The sequence below is a fragment of the Thunnus albacares genome, chromosome 19 (genome assembly GCF_914725855.1).
Source record: "Thunnus albacares chromosome 19, fThuAlb1.1, whole genome shotgun sequence".
In the NCBI taxonomy this organism is placed as follows: domain Eukaryota; kingdom Metazoa; phylum Chordata; class Actinopteri; order Scombriformes; family Scombridae; genus Thunnus; species Thunnus albacares.
Genome location: NC_058124.1, coordinates 813,656 through 819,982, shown reverse-complemented (window position 1 = coordinate 819,982; position 6,327 = coordinate 813,656).

Below are 6,327 nucleotides of genomic sequence, written 5' to 3'. Positions count from 1 at the left end.
TGGCATTATGTAAAACATATTTTTGAGTGGAGAGGGACTTTAAAGGGATAAGAGCCATCATTAATTCTTCAACAATTGCTTTAATCTGTTGTTGTAGCACCTGTATGGGCAGACTGTGGATTCCAATATCTTGTATATTCAGCAACAGTAGGAAATTGCTATGTTAATAGTAAATATGTGTGTAATACTCTACTGTAAGCTTCACAGCTACGGCAAACCCCCTTTTTGTTTGGTTTTTGTTTTGTTTGAAACATAATAATTTGATAATGGTTTAGTTTGTTGCTTATGCTTTTTATTTATTTACTTATTTTTCCTTTCTGTTTTTAGTAAATGGTACTGTAAATGGACTGCACTTATCTAGCACTTTTCTGACTTAACAGACAAAGCACTTTGCAATTTTTGCCTCTTGTTCACCCATTCACACTCATACTCACACACCAATGGCGGTAGAGCTGCCATGCAAGGCACTGGCCTGACCATTGGAAGCAACTAAGCAATGTCTTGCTCAAGGACACTTTGACACATGGACAAGAAGAGCTGGGGATCGAACTGCCAACCCTGCAGTCAGTGGGTTAGTGGGTGATGGATGACCAGGGCCACTGCTAACCATTTGGAGGCCCTAAGCATAATTGGTCATGGGGGCCCTGAGTCGAGTCCCCAGATGGGCTCCAGTGCTTAACTCTGGAACGGTCAAAGAGCTGACATACAAATAAAAAAAGTCTACATTAAACAAAAATGACACAGCTGTGATTTCATATTAATATTTGCAATTTTATTGGATTCTGATTTTCTGTATAAGAATTAAATGAGATTTTAATGAGATGAGATATTACAAATTGCAAGCTTTGTGTCTTCTTCACTCATGCTAAGAAACTTCCATACCAACGACGATGTGTGTGTGGCTGTAGTGTCTTTCCGCTGTGTGCGCGACTGTATGGTGTGTGTGTGTGGCAACAATGTCTGTGCCGCAGCTGCTGCTGTGTGCGTGACGTGAACCATAGTGTAGCTATGTGAAAATTTGACCGAAAAAAAAAACGGATATATATTACTTCTTTATCAATGAACAAGTTCGAGTCCGAATGCAGCAATGCTCAAGTCCAAGTCCGAGTCATCAGTACCCAAGTCCGAGTCAAGTCACGGACTGGAGTCCGAGTTCTGGACTCGAGTACTACAACACTGGCACAGGCTTCATCTCTCAGTTTTCTCTTCCGTTTTTAAGCACCAGATTCATGTTGTCTCTTGCCATTCATTCAAAAACAGCTTGATAAAGCAAGCTAATATGGCAATTTGCCTGAATTGAGTGATAGGGTACATACAATCAATCAATCAATCAATCAATCTTTATTTATATAGCGCCATATCACAACAGAAGTCATCTCAAGGCACTTTTCACATAGAGCAGGTCAAGACCGTACTCTTTAATTTACAGAGACCCAACAGTTCCCCCATGAGCAAGCACTTGGCGACAGCGGTAAGGAAAAACTCCCCTTTAACGGGTAGAAACCTCAAGCAGACCCCGGCTCTTGGTGGGCGGCCATCTGCTTTGACCGGTTGGGTTGAGAGAGAGAAAGAGAGAGGGGAAGGGGGAGGGGGGACAGCAGAAAAACAATGACAACAACAAACAACAACAAGCACAAGCATCAACAGACAGGGAAGGATGCCATCAGGACTGTGAAGAACCGCGAAGGTTCGGCCCGGGAGTCAGGTTTTCCTGTGAGATGAGAAAGCACAAAAAACTCCGGGGAAGAAGCAAAGTTAGTGACATGCATTGCTGTTACATGAATGCATACAGATGGAGAGGAGGAGGAGGAGAGAGGAGCTCAGTGCATCATGGGAAGTCCCCCAGTAGTCTAGGCCTATAGCAGCATAACTAAGGGCTGATCCAAGGCGAGCCTGGTCGGCCCTAACTATAAGCTTTATCAAAAAGGAAAGTTTTAAGCCTACTCTTAAACATAGAGAGGGTGTCTGCACCCCGGACTGAATCCGGTAGATGGTTCCAAAGAAGAGGAGCCTGATAGCTGAAGGCTCTGCCTCCCATTCTACTTTTAAAGACTGTAGGGACCACCAGTAAGCCTGCATACTGGGAGCGCAGTGTTCTAGTGGGGTAATACGGTATTATGAGCTCTTCAAGATATGATGGTGCCTGACCATTAAGGGCTTTGTAGGTTAGGAGAAGGATTTTAAATTCTATTCTAGATTTTACAGGAAGCCAATGTAGTGAAGCTAAAATGGGAGAAATATGATCTCTTTTTCTAGTTTTAGTCAATACACGTGCAGCTGCGTTCTGGACCAGCTGGAGAGTCTTTAGAGACTTGTTAGGGCAGCCTGATAATAAGGAATTGCAATAATCCAGCCTAGAAGTAACAAATGCGTGAACTAGTTTTTCTGCATCTTTTAGGGACAGGATGTGCCTGATTTTTGAGATATTACGTAAGTGAAAAAAGGCAGTCCTTGAAATTTGATTTATGTGGGAGTTAAAGGACATATCCTGATCAAAGATAACTCCCAGATTCCTTACGGTGGTGCTGGAGGCCAGGGTAATGCCATCCAGAGCAGCTTTGTCATTAGATAATGTGTTCCTAAGGTGTTTAGGGCCAAGCACAATAACTTCAGTTTTATCTGAATTTAGTAGTAGAAAATTGCAGGTCATCCAGGTCTTTATGTCGTTAAGGCATGTTTGGAGTTTAGTTAACTGATTGGGTTCATCTGGCTTCATTGATAAATATAATTGGGTATCGTCTGCGTAACAATGAAAATTTATGGAGTGTTTCCTAATAATGTTACCTAAAGGAAGCATATATAAGGTGAATAGAATTGGTCCAAGTACAGAACCTTGTGGAACTCCGTGTCTAACTTTTGCCTTCACGGAGGATTCATCATTAACATGTACAAACTGAAATCGGTCTGATAAATAAGACTTAAACCAGCTTAATGCAGTTCCTTTAATGCCAATTAAATGTTCCAGTCTCTGCAAAAGGATTTGATGGTCAATTGTGTCAAATGCAGCACTAAGATCTAACAGGACAAGTATAGAGACAAATCCTTTGTCTGATGCAGTTAGGAGGTCATTTGTGACTTTCACCAGTGCTGTCTCTGTGCTATGATGACATAGACAATGACAAAACCAACGGTGGGCCTGTCCATAACTAATTTATATATTTTTTCAATTTGTGTAATAATGTGATAATTATCATGACATTTTTATAAACCTTAATTTTGGGGGCCCCCCGCCTGGTACTTGAGGCCCCACGCACTCTGCGTACTCTGCATATGCTGAGCGGCGGCACTGTGGACGACCCACTCTACCTCCTGAGCCACAGCCAAGAGGTATAAGTGGGTAGGTGGATATGGATTTTTTAAAAAATGTTATTTCAGTATTGTAAAGACCCGAGACAGAACTGTTGATACATCTTGTCAGCATTTTTGATGAGGTTGTATGCAAATACAATTAATAATTATCAAGTCTGTTCTATGTTTGAATGCACGTGTTAGACAGTGCTGTCCACCAACATCATCAAAACACCAAATGAGGGAATATCTTTCGGAAGAATGGTGTTCATCCCTTCAGAAGAGCTCCAGAAACTTGTAGAATCAATGCCAATGCCGATGGAAGCTGATGTTGTGGCGTGTGGTGGCCCAACACCTGACTGAGACACTTTATGTTGGTTTTTCCTTTAATTATATACATTATATACACATATACATATGGCTCCACCCCCATTTCATGCCTTCTTGTACATTGCGTATGTATTCAGTAATGTAAGTATGTATTATGCTCATTTCCAGCTCTATTTTTATTTTTTGACTCCACTAGAGTAGCTTTGCATGATTCACAGTACAAAAAGCTCCTTATTTATCTTATTTTGGTCCTTTATGCCGCCCCTCAGCTATTCCTCTGTCTCAACAGGCAGTCTTTGCTCCCGTCTCTTTAAGGCCCCCCTTCCAATGAGCTCACTCTGTTCTAATTGGCCAGCTTCAGGAAGCCTGTCATATCAGAGTTGTGTTAAGTTACTGCGATTCTTATTGTAATGAATTTACAGGAAATTAAATGTGTTCCTCACCGAATTAGCAGAGCTTCATTAGCAGTGCTAAAAACCAGTCAACACAACAACATATGGACATATTTGGAGCTATTTGTTGAGTGCATCAGTTAGCAATAATGCAGGGAGGAACAGTACGAGCAGAAACAGCCACAGTGAGATGGTTGATGAAGAGATGCAGACAACCAGCACTACTCCAACAGGTAAACTACTTATTTTACTTTGCCCTGCTGTGTAATGGAAAAACACTCACAGCATGCAAGCTCGCCTTGAGTCATGGCTTGCCGTGACTACCCCCAAAACAATGTAAAAATGCCATAATTTTAGTGGAGCAGAGCAGTGCATGGAGCAGATTACCATATAAAGAAATCCATCACAAGTCGACATCGACTTGGGCTGAAAGCAGAAAAAAAACATTGGCAATCGAGCATTTGGAGCAGTCTGAAGCCTGAGCTTTTCGCTCACAGGGATTACTCACTACTAATACGTTCACCTCATTATTTTGACACTTTGGCCATGTTTAGTATGAATATCCGACATTGTAACATATATACTGTATGATTGAAAATAAGGAAAAGCATAATAGGTCCCCTTTGAGTACAGTGCACATAGCGGACTATACATACAGTACATACCATAAATCACCTGGCTCTCCTATTGTGGAATACTACCTGGCCCCAGGTTTTGTGCAAGGTTATTTAAGGAAACACAACTTTATTTAGTATGTATCATGTGAGCAAACTATACACTAAGTTGTTCAGCTCTTTAAACTAAGTGAGTTCTATCTCACAGAGGCTCCACCCTCTACTGGACTCTATGGGTAATACACTCCTCCAATCACAGGCATGCAATCTCCCACTGAAATTTGCATGTACTTAGCCGGCCAATCAGGACATGCCTACCCATTACATGTATCTCACATATAATCGGCATATAAGGAAGCACTTTTGTGCGGTTCTTATCCTTTCTCCTCCACCTGTGGCCAGTGCAGAACGGGCAGCTCGCTGCTCCACGAATGGGAATAGGCGCCATAGGATGCTGCAGGAGGCCATCAGCAGACACTCGGGAGATCTTCCTTGGGCTGAGCCTCCTCACTCCTGCCGACCTGCACAGACTCTCCCACCTGAACAGCTGTCATCACAGACGGAGTGCCCGCTGCCCAGTCCAAGTAGCACACTTCACCTCCTCGTCCTCTCGTTCCTCCCACCACATTAATCATCGGTGACTCCATAACCAGGGATATCCGTTTCATTAATGCTATTACTCGCTGTTTCCCTGGTACCACAGTTCCCGTGATTATGGATAAAATCCTCTGCTTGCTGCCCTCACTCCCAGCCTCCATTACATGTATAGTACTGCATGTAGGGTTGAATGACACTTCCCGTCGGGAGTCTGAGGGCACCAAAAATGACTTTAACCTCCTTTTTTAAAGGACACTGGAAAGTTTATTCTTAACAGCAGGCCTATTACCTCATTTGGACGCGGAGCTGAGCGCTTTAGCCGAATTCTTAGCCTGAACACCTGGCTCCACTTTGCATGTAGCGCGTTTTTTATTGACAATTTTAACCTGTTCTGGGATCATGCATCGCTCTTCAAAGGAGACGAGATTCATCCCAACAGGCAGGGTACCCAAATACTGTCGGCAAACTTTCAGCATGCGATCCAGTCTGCTCCACATGCATGACTGTGTACACAGCACACACCCACTCAGGAACCCCCCTCTTCCTCTCCTGTCTCATCCCATCCCATGATCCCCGGATCAGACCCTCAATACCTGCGCCCCTTGGCCCGGGCTGCTGCTAACAATGCTAACAATGACTCTGTGCCCCTCAGGTTAGCACTGTTGAACGTTCGCTCCATTTTAAATAAATCCTTTTTATTGAATGACTTTTTTATCTCAAAAGGATTGGACTTTCTGTTTCTGACTGAGACTTGGCAGAAATGTACAGATTACAGCCCTTTTATTGAACTGTGCCCACCTGATTGCACTTTTATTTGCACCCCGAGATCCACGGGCCAGGGTCTTGCTGTGGTCCTGAAGAAATACTTTCAGAGTCAGCCAGTGAAGACTGCAATCTTCACCTCTTTTGAACTGCAGTTAACTAAAGTTGGTCTCTCTAATCCATTTTTATTGTATTTTAATTTATTGACCCCCTGGTTTTAACAATTCTTTTATATCTGAATTCAGTGATTTTTTATCCTCCATCGTTAGGTTCGACAAAGTTCTTATGGTTGGTGATTTTAATATTCATGTGGATGATGTCACTTGCAACTTTGCTGCTGATTT